This window comes from Anastrepha obliqua, chromosome 5 (genome assembly GCF_027943255.1).
Source record: "Anastrepha obliqua isolate idAnaObli1 chromosome 5, idAnaObli1_1.0, whole genome shotgun sequence".
Taxonomy (NCBI): Eukaryota; Metazoa; Arthropoda; class Insecta; order Diptera; family Tephritidae; genus Anastrepha; species Anastrepha obliqua.
Genome location: NC_072896.1, coordinates 107,442,543 through 107,459,757, shown reverse-complemented (window position 1 = coordinate 107,459,757; position 17,215 = coordinate 107,442,543). Strand labels below are relative to the sequence as shown.

The following is a 17,215-nucleotide window of genomic DNA, read 5'->3' as shown; positions in this document are numbered from 1 at the left end:
CTATATGTTGCTATCAAAGGTCATGGGAAATAAAGCAGTTGTTTTGTTATTATACGTGTGAATGTGCGTACAAACTGGCATATAATGACATGTAATAAGAAAGGCCAGAAACACTGGCCAAACCGCTAACATGAGCGAGCGACACAGTACAGCATAGAAAACCATCAAAAACGTCGCAAACATGAGCGCAACACGTGTACAAGTTGAATGGAGACTTGTGTACAGTATGTCTCATAACTATTTTCACAATTTAATTTATTAATATTAAAAAAATGTAGAGTATGATTTTCTCAATAGATTGGTATTACTGGAGTATTACCTAAAAATCCCTTCTTTTTTTGGAAGAGAAGACTTTGCTAACGCGTTTTATTTGCTGCTGTAAACAAAAATAGTTTCATATTTTGCGTTGTCCCAAAATCGTTTTAACAAGTCGACGAAACATAAACAAATAGCAGAAATTTAATAGCATAAAAAAATAAATAACTGGTGCGTACTCTGTTAGGTATTTGGTCAAGTTCCTCCTCCTGTTTGTGGTGTGCGTCTTGATGTTGTTGCATAAATAGAGGGACCTACAGTTTCAAACCGACTCCGAACGGCAAGTAGTCTTTTAAGAGAAGCTTTTTCATGGCAGAAATACACTCAGAGGTTTACTGGTCGGGGCGACCAGTAATGCTATACTATGTTCTTTTTTTTGTATATTTTTGGTTGCTGTTGCATTTGGAGTTGATGGGTCAGGCAGTTACAAATTATTCCTACTGTTTATTACATCGAATCAATAGGAAAACGTTTTTCCTTTGATGTCGTAGTTATCGTACGCATGAAAATAGGATACAATTGGCTTATTATAAGAGTCAAAACACTGCAGTGGCAGGCCAAAAAAGCTCACACCAAGGATGGAAAGGTCAATAGAGAAACAGATGAAATTGACGAAAAATCACAGTGCAGCTTTAGAATGTTAGCCGCTGATTTCGAAAACCGCCAGGATGTGTAAGTGGGTCACAAAACTGTCCGAAGAATTACATACCTATATTAAAACACAAATTTTCATCAAGAAATGCAAGAAAAAAGTCTTATTATCGTAAGCTAAAATTAACAAACGAATTTCTTTTGTTCAAATTTACATTTCGCATCGAATTGAACATTGGAATGATTTTTTTCTTGTGAGGAGGTAAGAAGAATGCTATATAATAACAGTGGATCTAAGAGAGTTTGGAGAAAGCTGCTAACAGTCCCAAGAAGCAAGAACATTAAAGAACATTATTTCCACAGTGAAATTTGAGAAACTAAGTGTAATTGCTTGGGGTTGTATTTCTAGCAAAGGTATTGCTCAAATTAAAATTATTGAGGATACGGTGCATCAAAAAGAAGTGCGAAAAGATTCCACACGAATATGACCTGAAATTTAATTTTGGCGGCCTTCATAGATATATAAAGTGCTTTTAATAACATCAGGGCGGAGTCAATTGTCACTGAATCAAGCATACTAGAGGTGAATAAACTTATATGTCTCTGGATCTCGTCCCTGCTTAGCTGCAGGGAAGTTAGTGCGGTGGCAAGAGGGACTAAAGTCACTAGACTCGTGCACAGGGGACGCCGCAGGATGGTGTGCTTTCACCCCTACTTAGGCTAGTTGCTATTGACGAAGTTCTGAAACCTAAGAGATATTAAATAAGGGTGGGTAGGTAGCATACGCCGATGACTTGGTCCTGATGGTATCGCGGCCGTTTCCCTCAGTCATGGCAGAGATTTTGGAAAGGCCACTGACTGTACTCAGTCGCTGGGCTGCCACTTGCGCCCTCCGAGTAAACTTTGACAAAGCAAAAGCAACCAGAAAATATAAACCTTCACCCTTTCGACTTCCCAAATTAAACAACCACGTTCTTCCGCTTTCATCGGAAGTTAGGAATGGAATGAGACTCGACTACACATTGAAAATCGGGTAAAGAAGGCCAGTATAGACTGCAAGTCTATATTCGGCAAAAAATGGGGACTCAAAACTTGCCCAAGTGCTGCCTTGAATGTAGTTTTGCACTTACTTCCCATCGACTTTTACGTTCTTTCCATCACGGCTCAAAGTGCAATCAGATTAAAGGAGGTTGACGTCTGGAGCCAATCTCTCAAGGGACATGGTAGCATATTTGGGCAGTTAACACCGTATTTCTCTAAACTTCGGAAAGATCTCTGGATCCGCAAACTGGAGTTCGAGGGTCGTCCTAGGGTAATCTCTCCAAATAGGCAAGATTGGATAGAGTGAAAAATTTGCACCGAAGCTTACACCTCTGTCTTCCTTGACGGCTCCATAGAGGGAAATGAAACTGCAGATGAACTTGCCAGGAAGGGGACTGAATTGACCTCAGGGTCCTTCTACTCGGTCATCGGCACCCCCTTGACAGTTGTTAAAGGGAAACTGCACAAAATGTTCTCAGGAAAGCACAGAACAGATGGAGCTCAACTTCTTCATGCGCACTATTTCAAAAACCCTTTGGCCCCAGTACAATACACGGAAGACTCAGAAAGTCTTGGGGACTCCAAGCCATTCAAATTCCAAGCTCGTAGCTGTATTTACCGGTCACTGGATGAACAGCACACACACGGAAAAGCTAGGTTTACCATTTAACCCCCATTGCAGAAGCTGTGGAGACTTTTCAGAGAAGGAGACTATTGAGCATTTTCACTGTAAATGTCTGGGTTTGGCAGTTAAACGACTAAGGTAACTGGGTGCTCCATTCTTCAACCTTCTCCATTACATCAACAGCTCAGCCAGGAAAATTCAATCCGATCCATTAGCAGCCGACCGTTCCTCTTAAATGGTGATCAAATTTAGAACGTTGACACCTTTTCCTACTTGGGTAGTATCATTGCCGCTGAAGACAGTGCGAAGCTAGATCTTATGGCCAGAATAAATAAAACGAACGGCGCATTTACAAAACCCCGAGCTATCTGGTCTTCGAGCGTCCTCAGCGTACGGATCCTCAGAATTACGGAGCTTTAAGACAAATGTACTATCAGAACTCTTGTTTGGATCGGAAACCTTGCTCACAAATAATTGGATCGAAAACAAAATTGAAAGCTGTGTGAACAGTTATTTACGCAATATATTGAAGATCTGGTGGTCCAACACCATAAGTAACGACGATCTACATATATGAGAGGTGCAAAATCCAGCCGGTAGCTCACATGATAAAGCTACGAAAGTGGAGGTGGATTGGGCATACGCTTCGCAAGGACGCAAATGAAATCTGTCGTCAAACACTGAATTGGAATCCACAAAGTGTTCGCAAGGTTGGCCGTCCAAAAATATCTTGGAGAAGAAGTGTCCATAAGGAAGTCGAAATGACTGGAAAAACTTGGAACGAAATCAAGCTTCTTGCAAAAATAGAATTAGATGGAGGTGTTTTACTGAGGCCTTATGCTCCAGTGGGAGAAACAGGAACCGTTAATATGATGACGTTAACATCTCTGGCTGGCTGTAGATATCTGCCTGTTGGAGGCTTCATAATGGTATTAAAATGGCGCTTTAGTGCTAGTTGGGGAATGCCAGACTGGTAAGTCAACCATTTCACCTACCTACTTCCGTGAGAATTTCTTTTATCCTTCATTTTGTTGAATTGTAAAAAGAATTTTTAAGCAGTGCCTTATAATAATAACGTTTTTCATTGCGTTTTTTCCAATTTACTTTAAATAAATAGTTCTCGCTTTTTCATAAATGGCGGAAAAATAAAATAATTAAATATCTGTATTACTTTCGAAATCCACCTCAAACATTTTTCCTGGCCAAACTTTTTCCTATGTAAAGATTTATGAGACAAACTGTACATTGTTTGATATTGCTGCGTGGTTGCTTTGGTGGGGGAAGCGATGTTGTTAGTATTGGTATGTATGTATGTGTAACCACAAAATACGCATACGTTTTTTGTTAATCGTTTTATTGCTATTTTTAGTGCATTTTTTATTATTTTGCGTAGACATATTTATACTTTGTTGTGTGTTGTATGCAGAGCACTTGATGCGCAATTGTTGTCACTGCATTTTATCGGCTTTCGCGGTTTTGCCATTTCATTACAATATTTTCTATTGTTGGAGCAATTTAATTTACACACACACACACACACATATGAGTACATACACCGACAATATGCACCTACACACGTGTGCCAAAAGAAATAAAAGCAACTAAAAATTCTTTGGTTTAGCTAGAATTGAATTTTGCCCCTAGTGCGCTTACAATGTATCATACAACAAATTTATGTATGTATGTGTCTGTGTTGTCAGAGGAATTTGCGAAAAATATTGTGGTGCGGCGACTTAAATGCGGGTTAGAGGTTGTAAAATTTTTGGCTTAAGGGGGTGGTAGGGTTTAGCGCTAAAAAAAACACTTTTCTTTTGAATTTTTTACAGAAATATGGCTTAAGATACTTTAATAAAATCAGTTGCATGTTATTGTACATCTTTTCAATAAGTTTTTAAAAAATATTAATAATAAAATATTGACACATAAGCCCATGACAGAGTTTTTTTGGAGATATGTTTTTCGAGAGGTGCTCTGCGGTGCCAATCGGCATTCGTCGTAGAATCATCTGAAGCTAAAAAAGTCGAATTTTTCAGTTAAAGTATGACGTAATGCTCCCCCCCCCCCCCCATTAATAAAATTTTTTTTTTTCATTTTTGTAGTTTTGGTGGCAAAAAAACGTAAAACGAGCATTTTTGGCGAAAAATTTCGCCATATTTGTAAGTGAAAAACAACCTTAAAAAAAAAAAATAAAAAAAAACAGTGGGGGGGGGGGGGGGGGGAGGTATTTTTGATTTAGAAAACGTGTGCCAAATTTGAAAAGAATCGGTTGAATAGTTTCGGAGTTGTGATTGGCACCGACTTTTAAGAAGTCGTTTCGGGAAAAACGCGTTTGAAAAAATGACTCTGAGAAATTATCGATGCTCCGCATTCGAGGTAGAGTGCCTACAAAGGCTATAACTTTGAGAGTTCTGCTCCGATCCACTTAAAATTTTGACACAACATTCTTGAAATGATTTACTATAAGATGAGTGAAGAAAAAAAATTTCGATTTTGTGACCCTACCCCGCCTTAATAAAAAAACCAGTTTTTCTAAATCTATTGGGCAGCATCTAAGAAGCAGCCACACTGATTCGAGTGGTGCAAAATGAATCATCAATTTTGTTTTTGTTTCTTTATAATTTTACTGTCTACGCTGACTTCTCGAAAGCGTTTGCTTCTGCTGAAATTGGCCTCTTTTGGTTTTCTTTCAACATTCTTGTCCTGGGTTAAATCCTACTTAACTGATAGGCTGCTTTGTAGCTGTTGATAACGCGTTTCAACACCATTCACCGCGTCCTCAGGTGTCCACTAAGGCAACGTCCTCGCGTACCTTATTTTTTTCTTTTCATCAATGACCTTAAAATATTTGCAACCATCACAGATTTAAGCGACTCAGCCAACCTGCAATGCCACATCAACTGAATCGTGGAATGGTGCTTCAAAAATCAATTGACACTTAATATCATCTTGGACTAGGCGTTGGTAAAATCCTGGCTGGCATTTTGGAGCTTTCCGGACAGGTGGACTATGCCTACACTTGCCATTACAATGTTCACGACCCTCCTACCCCCGTGCGAAGAGTGGGAACGGGACGATGTAAGACAGGTCGAGACCATCCCTGTATACACAGATGGCTCGAAACTCGAGGGCAGGTTGGGTGAAGGTGTATATTCCAAGGGCATCTCCTTCAGTTTTCGACTTCCTGTAGTGTCTTTCAGGCTGAACTGATAACAATAATGCATGCCGCGACACTGGTGCAGTGGGATGCGATACCTGGTACTAATATCGACATTTTCACTGAAAGCCAGGCCGCGATAAAATCCTTCACAAAGCAATCGACAGCTGCTAAGGTAACCACGAAATGTCGCACATCTCTTAACGAGATGGCGGAGTTATTTCACCTTAAGGTGACATGGGTTCCTGGTCATTGTGACATTGTGGGCAACTGCAGAGCCGATGAACTAGCGAAAATCGGCGCCAAATTGACCGATGAGTACTTAGGCAATGACATAGGTATACCCTTACAAACTTGTAAGCTCCTTACCCTTGAGGAAATTGTGAGAGCAGCCAATGAAAGATGGCGTAATGAAACCTCCTGCAAAATCGCGCAACAATTGTGACCGACTCTCAATGTCAAACGCACAGGGTCTCTGCTAAGCCGAAGTAGCATTAGCACACTGATTTCAGTTGTAACGGGGCATTGCCGGCAAACACGCCCAGAGGATGGGTGTGCAAACACATTACTTTTGCAGAAGTTGTCTAGATGAGGAAGAGGAAGAGGCGATCTCGCACCTTTTGTGTCCTTGTCCTGCTGTATTTAGTCGTAGATTTTGCATTTTAGTTAAACAACCCTTTAATTAGTTCTGTGGTAATCAGGGATCTTCTTTCAAAAGTACACACTGGTTTTATGAGAGATAAGGACAAGTTTCCCAAGCGGTATCTCAATGGATTATGAGCCTGAGTGTGTCCCACAGTGGCCAACCGGTTCAACCTAACTTAATATTATTAAATGCTTTCATGTCTCTTATAGTGGGCGTATCAACACTTTGCTTACTTTTTATAGTATTGAGGGCTCTGTCTAACAATCTGTGACCCAAATCAAGAGCCTTGGCATTGTATTTGGTTCCGAGCTAACATATAATAGTCCTGTTGATTATATTCTTTCGCTCTCATAATCCATGTTAGCTCTTATCCGTCGAAACTGTCAGGCGTTATGAACCCCTACACACTTTAATCTCTGTATTATGCTTTGGTTAAGTCAAGACTAGAGTATGCAGCGTTCATTTGGAGGCCTTACACTAAAATTCTATCTAACCGCTTTGAGCGAGTTCAAAATTTTTTTGTCAAATTTGTTCTCCGCTCACTAAATTTTTCTCTACCACTACTCTACTACTATTGTTGTTGCCAACTAATTAGCCTTACTACACTTGAGCTCTTGGATAAAAAACTGACTTGGGGAACACATGTTTCGTTCGTGCATTAAAGATTTTTCAACAATGCAGTAGAGCCTTTCGCAAAACTTGGGGTTTGCAGGCTGCTGTGGTCTGCTGGATATACACAGCACTTATCAGACCAATTATCACTTAAGGCTCTGTGGTTTGCGGGCGACGGACCATGGCGAAGTCCACGCTTGGGAAATTATACAGACTGCAAAGAAGTGTATGTTTATGCATGATGGGTGCCATGAGTCCAACCTTCGGCAATGCCCTAAATAATTACTATGCTTGATTTGCTCTGCTTTGATCTTAAGACACAACAGGAAGCGTAAAAGCAGTGTGTAGGCTCCATAAATAAGGTTTCTGGCACGAATACGGAGCTTCACATTTCCAGATGTACCAAAGAATCTGGAAAATTCGCACAGGGGTATCATCGACTCATATTTCTGTAGTGTCGAGACTGGCACCAATGTCACAATGAATGGCGAACGCTATGTCGCTATGATAAATGACTTTTTGATGCCGAAAATTGAAGCCCGTAATCTCTAACTACACACAGGTCTAATTACATCTGTTTCTTTATTCTATTCTATCTTTTTCCTTCATTTACTTCTTTCTTCCTTGAATATCTATCCTTACACTTTTCATTGCTTAAAGTACAATGGGCTCTTTACTCCGAGTGTTTTAGGAGCTGCCAAATTTCTCGGTGCTTCTTGCCTCGACTTTTCAAATGCCAATTTCAATACACTTGATCTCCAATGTCTAGATCTTTTGCTGAATTAAACTTACTCTTCAATGCTTTCCTGCCACTTTCTATGATAAAATTTATAAAATACCTTCAATTGTTTATTATTCTTCATGCCATTGCTCCCCATCGATGTCATCAATTAATTCGTCATCGTTTTCGTCTTCTATATATATAATTGGCGCGTACACCCTTTTTGGGTGTCTGGCCGAGCTCCCCTCCTATTTGTGGCGTGCGTCTTGATGTTGTTCCACAAATGGAGGGACCGACACTTTCAAACCGACTCCCAACGGCAGATATTTTTTTATGAAGAGCTTTTTCATGGCAGAAATACACTCGGAGGTTTGCCATTGCCTGCCGAGGGGCGACCGCTATTAGAAAAATGTTTTTCTTAATTTTGGTGTTTCACCGAGATTCGAACCAACGTTCTCTCTGTGAGTTCCGAATGGTAGTCATGCACCAACTCATTCGGCTACGGCGACCGCAAAATGCGAGCCTCTTGTTGCCAAAACAATAGTAAGTAACGAAGGAACGATGTAACATAAACCGTCGCGACTGTTACATGGTTCTGTTACTTAACAGAATATGTTAAGCATAGCATCACACGAAGCTGTATATTGGCCCGTAAGTTAATTCGACGTAGAAGATAAAATATCAACTTTTTTTGAAAATAAGGAGTTTTCTTTGATTAATAAATGATTTAAACTGTGTTAATGGATTTAAATAAATAAATAAACATTTAATTTTTGTTTTTCTTATTTTGTAAGCACAAATCAAGTCGTCCAAGGCATGCCAAGAGTTCCTGTAGATGACTTCTAATTGAGGTCGAAATAACGATAAATAAATATCAACAATTATTTTATTTAATGTAAAGTCGGCTATTCAATAAAAAATATATGAAGTAAAGTTTAAATGGCAAAAAAGTGGCCCTCAAGTTCTCAAATCAATTTCAAATCATCTTCAGACGCTTGACACTTCAGAAAGCACTTCGATTTCAAATCGTGCTGGAATTTACGTAAAACAAGCCTAAATGTTTGTTGGGTTTATATGTATTTGTATGTAGTGCGTGCGTATGTAGCGTAAATAAGTGCTACAACTGGCATAATTACGAAATTAAACCGCAAACAGCCGCATCAAGCAGAGAAATAACAGCAAAAACAACGATCGTTAACAATTCATTTAAATTATCAAATTTTAATGTTGATTTACTTCAAAGTGGTTGAGTGGCTGTGGTGGTGGTGGTGCTTTTAACACAGCGGATGGGTGTCGTTTCGCGGCACGCGCTGCTCTGAAAAGGTTGTTTGGCACAACGTCAACGTCAACAGCTGCTGTTTGAAGTTTACTTTTTCACTTTTGGCTAAATATTTGAGGCTTAAGTCTTGAGCTACTCGAAATACCATTGCGGCACTCAACAATGGATGTAAACGCATGCACAAGGTGCCGTAAAATTAATCACCCTATTAGAAGATTTATAATTTTTGCAAATGGCGTCGTAGTCAATCATACTTTTGACACTTGTGGAGTGTCGGCAAGTAATGGAACGCGCAAAGGTCAAAATAAGATTTCCATTGCGCAACATCATTTTTTATTTATTATAAAAGTTATTCAAAAACCAAATTGAATTCAGTTTGCGCCACCTTGTACACCCACTCTTTATTGCCAGCTTATTTGGTTTACGTAACGCGTTGGCTTTGCTTTGCTTCTCCAGCTAATGCTTTTGTGTCTTTGCATATCAATGGAAAATTAGTCAATCCTAGTGAAAGAATGCGTGTTATTTTTGGGATAATTGGATTTTTTGAACTTGTTTGATATTTAATTACGTGGCACATAGGGCTTAAAATATATGCAAATATAATGCGAGTTCATCAACAGGCATCTACTTGTTAATGGAAAATCTTGTTTTTGGAGTTTTTTATGGGCACTTGTGGTGAGAGATATGGCGGAAGGGGCGATAGGATTCGTATTGAATTACTAAATGCATAGAAGAGAATTTAGCTCAAATTAAGTGAAAAATTCTTCCAGATGGAACATTTTTACAAAAAATCCGAGAAAAGCACAGTCGGTTTCATAAGAACGTGCCTGCATGGATTACCAAGAAGACGAGTTGCAAATTTTTTACAAAAATGAGAGAAAAAGTATAGTCGGTCACATAAGAGCGTAGATCTGATTATCTGAAAAGAGCGAGCATTTAGCTCGAATAAAGCGAATAATTCTTTCAGACGAAATTTTTTTAAAATGAAATTTGAAAAGAAAATCTGTGGATCGCATAGGACCATAGACCTGATTTCCGGTTGCAGGCTAATCGCTGCGTTGTGTGTTTTTGAATGTAATGTGAAGAGAAATTTACGGGCACTTTTTTTTAATAGAGTTTGACAAGTCATCATGGGTCGCTTCACAAGTTAACAAAATTTCAAATTTTCAAAAAAATACTTCGTTTTACCTACAGATTCCCACTTCCCCAAATTTTACTCTTAAATTGTTCTCAAATATCGTACGCACCCGGTATTACTCTTTATTAGGGGAAATTTGGTATTAAAAATGAGCTAAATTGGTCAATAACCACGCCCACTTTCCATATAAGGGTAATTTTCAAAAAAAAAAAATGTAATATTTCTGCTGTAAATGAAGCAAAATGACGACTAAAATTACTTACTAAGTAAATTTCTGAAAAATGGGTGGACCACTTTTTATATGTTAAAGCTAAATTACCGTTCGTCCGTCTAGTGTTAGAAGGTACAAGGTGGAGTAAAATTAATCATCCATTTGTGTTTTTGAATAAATTTTTTACTAAATAAATAAAAAATGATTTTGCGTGATGTAAATCTTTAGGTGCTCCATTACTTAGCTGTTTATATATTGCCGCTGTCCCAGTTCACAACTTTCTAATATGACTGGCGTACTACGCTATTTGCAAAAATTACGAATCAAACCGATAGGGTATTTAATATTGCGCCATCTTGTAAAGGGTGATGAGTTTGGAGGTATTTTTTCTAATAGGGGTTTTTTGACAGATCATGCGTGACTACTGTCAAACTCAATACACAATTTTTTTCAGTATTCATAGACATTTCATCGCGGAAAGACTTACGCCTCAAATTACAAATCGTTCAAATGTTATATATTACTAAAATCGACCGCCTGTAAAAAAAGTTCATCGAGCGCTCAGGTCAACTTATGGTGCACAGCGATGAGACCCATTTTTGGTTTAATGGCTACGTCAATAAGCAAAATTGCCGTATTTGGGCTGAAGACCAACTTGAAGCCATTCGAGAACAGTGATTACATCCATTGAAAACAATCGTTTGGTACGGCCTATTGGCGGGAGGAATCACCGATCCATATTTCTTCAATGGCGAGACTGGCGCCAATGTAACAGTGAATGGTGAACGCTATCGCGTCATGATAAATGACTTTTTGATGCCAGAAATTAAAGTCCGTAATCTCCCCAAAAATTTATTTTCAACAAGACGGTGGACGACGCTACTTGCTATACAGCCCGTTTTTGTATCTAATGCCCGTGGAACAATTAAACAATGAATTTACGGCGTCGACGCTTCGGTGAGCAATTTGTCTCTCGTCTCGGACCAGTGGATCGGCCCCAAGATTGTGTGATATCACACCTTCGGACATTTATTTGTGGGGGTGTGTAAAGTCTTAATGATTTGTGGATAAATCAGCTTCGATTGAGGCAGATGGAAGCCAATATTACTAAAGTTATTCACGAGATACCGGCAGAAGTCCTTCAGCGAGTCATTCAAAATTGTTGTTTACGGATGGCCGAAATACGACGCAGTTGCGGCCAACATTTGAAAGGGATTATCATTCAAAAATAAATGTCATGAATGGTTTTACAATGGTTAATGGCAAGCAGGTGGAAGCTGCTCATGGACACAACGATATCCATCTTGCTATACGGCTGTGAAGTATGGGCGGACACACTCAAATCAGAATGTCGTCGGAAGATTCTTGCCAAGGCCCAAAGAACTGCTGCCCTCCGTGTTGCCTCAGCTTACCGCACGGTATCGGAAGCAGCAGTACTTATCATCAGCGGTACGATACCCATAGATCTCCTAGCGAGGGAACGAAAAGAACTATGGGACCTCAAAAAGAGCGAGACAAATGACACAGACACACGCGACCGCACAAATACCAGAAGGCAACAAGCTCGAGCACGCACACTCCAAATATGGCAAGAGCGCTGGGCGTCAGAGGCGAAAGGAAAATGGACAAAGAGACTGATACCAAACATAGATAAATGGTATGACAGGAAATTCGGTGAGGTGAGCTATTACATCACCCAGATGCTATCTGGACATGGGTACTTTTATAAATACCTCAACAAAATAGGGAAAGCAGAAACTGCTGAATGCATCTACGGAGATGCACCCATTGACGATGCTGATCACACATTTTTCAAATGTGAGAGGTGGACAGCAGAGCGCAAAGCAATAGAAGATAGGCTAGGCCCCTTAAAAGCAGACAACATCATCCAAAAAATGGTCGAAAGTGCAGAAAGCTGGCAACTTATTGACACGTACGTGGAGCGCATCCTACGTGCCAAGAAATTTGACATGGATAGAGATGATCAATATACATACATCCATCCTACCTGAGTAGAAGATGAGCCGATAGCGTGATGCTGGCTCCAAAATTGGTGACCCTGGACGCAGGGGGAGTAGAAAAGGCTTCTTTCTGAACAGAACGCCTACTTGGATCTCCTCTGCCTACGATGAAATACTACCGGAGTCCCGGGGCAGAGGAAACATCCGGGAAGGAATGGGGAGGGATTGTTTTAGTGGCTACACCATTCGACGCAGTAGACGACGGTTACTGTAAGTGCGAAGGCATTTTGAACCCTACCTCACCGCCAAAAAAAAAAAAAAAAAATGGTTTTACACAAAAATAATAAAGATTATCCAATCAATTTGAACTTTAGTTGCTTTATTTCAATTTAAAATCCGATACCTCTAAATTGATCACCCTTTATAATACTTATTGTCTATGAGTTTGTTTGATAAAAAAAAATTACGAGTCAGCACAAATAAAATTTTACTAAAATATTGGTGGGTATACACAGTTCGGCCTGGACCGAATTTAGGAATTCCTTACTTGGCCTCTCCTCCTTTTAGGCAAAAGAAAAGTACCCTACCTTCTATATTCAGGTACAGATAAAAATCATTATAATAGCAAGAGCCGAACATTTTATGCCAACTTTGAGGAAATTTGGTTTTGTTTGCTTTTAACATACTCGTACATGCGGGGGTAATGCCCTTGGGCCGCTTTAATGTTAACTCGCCGCTATTAACGAATTTTATCTAATCTCGATAAAGTAGTGCATACTTGCACTTTAACACCATAGAAAATTATACGTGTAGTAGATGTTAGCAAAAAAAAAAAAAATAGGGAGGGGAGACCTGTCAATTACATATCGCTGCCTTCATTTAACAGTTTTATTTCGAAGAGATCCTCTAAACATTTATTTATTTACTATATTTATTTATGTAATATATTTATTGTCTACCGATTACTCTTACAGAGTAAACAGTAGTTAAAAAATTAGTTAAAAATTAACTAATATCTGACAATTTACAAACTCCATTTTGCTACTTGCTTTTCCGTAGCAGAAGACCCATTTGTGGTCTGCATGAATATTTATCGGTACTAAACTAAAAATTAGTTGCTCAATGCCACTTTGTTGTCCCTGCAAGATACATTTACGAGTGCATAAAATCATACAATCAATTAAATTTATTTTATGAAGGTCGCTTAGCATTTGCTAATAAGCTAACAGCAGCAACATAATAACAACAGAAGTTAGTTGGCGTATACAGCTTTGAGATGTGCAACGCTAAGCTTCGCTTCTAGTTAATGGCGTGCTTATTGACGTCTTTCTGCAATTTTATGTCGCCTCTAAAAGCCAATTGTTAATTTATGAGCAGCTTTTAATGACAGAAAATACTTAGTGGTTTGCCGCAGAATGCTGCTATTAGACACAACTATTTTTTGGTATTAATACCGGCATTAGTGATCAAACCCAAGATCAACAACCTGAATGGCACGCACAAACAAACTAGGCCGCGACGGCCACTAACAACATTAAATCTGGAAATATTTAGCCATAAAAATTGCAACTTTCTTCATTAGATCGCATGAATGAGTTCACACATACGCGCCGACACACACACACACACACACACATTGGAATAAATCGAAAGCGATAAATAAATATTTTTATTTTCATTTTCAAATTCAACTATACATAATCTTGTTTTACTGACCTTTTTTACAAACATTTCTGCAGTTATTTATTTATTTTGATCCAAAATAACAACAAGAAAACCAAAATACGATTTTACGTGTTTCAAGTTTGCCTGCACACACAGCTTTATGCACTTTATATGCACACAAATGCGCGTAAAAAGCTATGCTTTGTGCAAATATTCACATAAATTAAATTCGCAAATATTGACATTTACTAAAAAATGACACGATTTATCAAAATGAACACTCACTTTATTTGTATGTATGCACCAAATATCAGTCCTTCGCCACTTGCAGACAGGTGAAATTTTATACGGAAAAATTGCGCGCCGCTGTGCTGTGCTTTGGATTTTCTAACTACGCGACTGCTGCTAAGTAAATACTCGTAAATATGTATGAAACAGCCGCAACAACAGAAATTGTGCGTACGCACTCACGCTCGATTAAGAAACGATTAACTGCTAATCGCCGTTTTTTGTTTACTATATAGGTACGCTAGCGTTGAAAGGACCGAAAGTCGCACACGACGTCACTCCACAATGGAATGAAACGACAACAATAGCACAAAGGCTTTGCACTAAACGAAGCAAACCCACTTGCGAATGTTGGAGTGCAGCGAAACCGTTAAATAAAATAACGAACATGAATGCCTTGCGTTTGATTGCAGACTACAACTACGAATAGCATGGGGAAGGCAGTAAGTCATGTTGTTGTTTGTATGGCGTGGTACGAGTATATTTTCGTGATTTTACTTTTTGTTTGTTTGTTATATTCACTTTTTGCATTGTACATTTTATTCGCATTGCGTTAGCAAAATACCAACTGCTTCGGGCAAAGCACTACGAGGCACTCGAACGGTAGGCCAACATAAGTAGTGAATAATGGGGTCTAACCGCATCTACATTCAACTACTAACTAACAGCATTGTTGTGTTCCCTTAAAGAGAGACAGATGATGTTGCGGCAACATGTTGCTTGCTGGCACGTGCTGCTGTCTGGCTTGTATACATATTTGTATATAGGGGACTGTATATCTGTAAATTTTTAGTGATGGCGATGGTGTGCATAAAGTGCAACAAGTTGCTAATTGCGTGTAATACGAAGTAATCAACGGAAGTTGGCAAGGTTGCAGCTGTGCATACCTTAGTAACATAAATATGAAGGTATAGAACAAATACATATAACTTTGGTTACGTGCATACCTATGATGCGCAGGTAGATATTAAATAACGAGGACGAAATAAGTGAATTAAAACAACAAAAGTGAAACCACTTTATAAGTTTGTGGAAATTAATGAGAAAATATAATAAAATATTTTGAAAATTAAAAAATTTAATAGAGTAAACATATATGTACCTATGTTTTAGCCTTTATACAACACGGGGATAATTCATTTGTGGGGTTACTGGGAAATTAAATATGAAGACTTTTCATTGAAGAGTTAAATACTTATTAAGTAGAGGAAGCTTTACAGTTTTCGAAACTGAAAATACGCATTAGATGATTATTTGGGCGGCGCAGAAAATAACTAGTGAGCTGACAAAGCATCGATAAAAACGACGTAAAGAAGCCTCTGGTTTTCAAAGTGACTGCACGCAGTGGAAGGCAAAAAGCAAAGTGAATAATAGAAAACATTTTGCGCTTTCATATTTGGCAGTTAAAGAAAATTGTTTACATTTAAAAATAAACAATCACAAATAAAAGTTCACATACCTCAAGAATGACAACCAAGAATCTGATTATTAGTCACATTCAATTGAATTTTTTACTTCACTTCCTTTGCCGCATTGAAAATTGATTTACCTTACTCGTGCCGATTACATTTTTGGCATCCAATAAAAAGAAGCAAAAAAGAAAAATTTAAAATATATTAACAAAAAAAAAAATTCATTGTAGGAAGAAGTTGCTGGTATCGTGCGTGCAGAAATGCGGAAATGGTATTATTGATTGAGACGATGACAACCACCTCATTTCTCATATTTGAGCTTTGAAAATTTCTATTATTTACACATTCTGCTATAAAAGCAAAACATTAGAAAATAAAGTAATAAGCAAGGAAATAAAATCAAAAATTTCACCACATTTTCAGCAATGTAAGGCATATTTTTAAATTTTTGCCAAATTTAAATTTGAACAGAGTTTTTAAATTCGACGAGCTGTCACTTTTCACTAAATCTTAAATTACAAATGCAATTTAAGCAGCGTTGAAAAAATGTTCCCAGCATCATGTTGGCAACATGTTGCGTATTTTTTCACAGACGGAACAGAGTACAACTATGTCGTGAAAATATTATGAAATATCACGCATATTTCACGGCCAAGAATTGTATATGGATTTTGAAACGGCGAGTAATTTCGGATAATATTTGAATTAAAAGAGATTATCATTACAATTACTCAGACTCAGAGAGTGCGAAGAAAAGTGCTTTCATAACTGGCTCGAAGTTCTCGAAAGGTTCCGGCAAAGGTAAAGTGATGCGATCTAAGAACATGGAGTAGTTGAGTCTGCAGCTTCCACTTGTCCAGACCAAGGGATGGTATCACCAAATCCATCAAATTCGAGTAGAAGTTCAGAATTGAACTGGGCGACAAAGCAAACTACACCAGCATTTGAAAGGAAATTCCAGGAGGGTACCCTGCATTAGTATACAGATGGGTCGAAGGCACCAGAAGGCTTAAGCGCTGCAACATATGGCCCCAGAACCATGGAGGTGTATGTCATCTGTCTATGTGCAGAAATCCATTTAGATAGGTATCTCCGGAATGAGCGAATTGCCATTTTGAGTGACAGTCCGGCGGCACTCAAGACTTTGTTATTCTTTGAGTTTAAGTCCTCACTGGTCCTTGAGTGCATCGAGAAGCTGTAATAGGTTAAGAAAACACAATCGCGTTCGGCTAATTTGGTCCGAGGACACAAAGGTAAAACTGGAACTGGAAAGATCCAAAGCAACAAGTCAGACCTGAGAGTGCGAAGGAGTTGCTTCACTTGACCGAAAGCGGTCAATTTCCGAACATTGTGTTTTCTGACGAGAAAATTTTTCAAATTGAGTAACTCGTAAACTCCCAAAACAAGAGGGTTTATTTGACCGACCGTTCATACGAGAATTTGAGTCATCGATTGGCCACCAGGAGGCAGCATCCGACACAGGTAATGATTTGGTCCGCTGCAACCGCAGATGGACGCTCTCCAATCGTTTTAATCGAGCCTGGCGTCAAGGTAAA

General features: G+C 38.7%; 1 protein-coding gene across 3 annotated transcripts in view; it reads right to left on the bottom strand.

Annotated features, from left to right (window-relative positions):
• The window catches only part of LOC129247233 (ras-related and estrogen-regulated growth inhibitor-like protein), a 73,957-nt gene that overhangs the window by 36,629 nt on the left and 20,113 nt on the right, over positions 1 to 17,215 (bottom strand). For 2 of the 3 annotated variants that reach the window (XM_054886273.1, XM_054886275.1), the window contains exon 1: positions 14,245 to 14,824. The exons of the other annotated variant lie outside the window; for it this stretch is intronic. The gene's annotated coding sequence lies outside the window, so the exon portion shown is untranslated. Of the gene's footprint in view, positions 1 to 14,244; positions 14,825 to 17,215 lie in introns of those variants that run through there. 3 annotated transcript variants of the gene reach the window in all.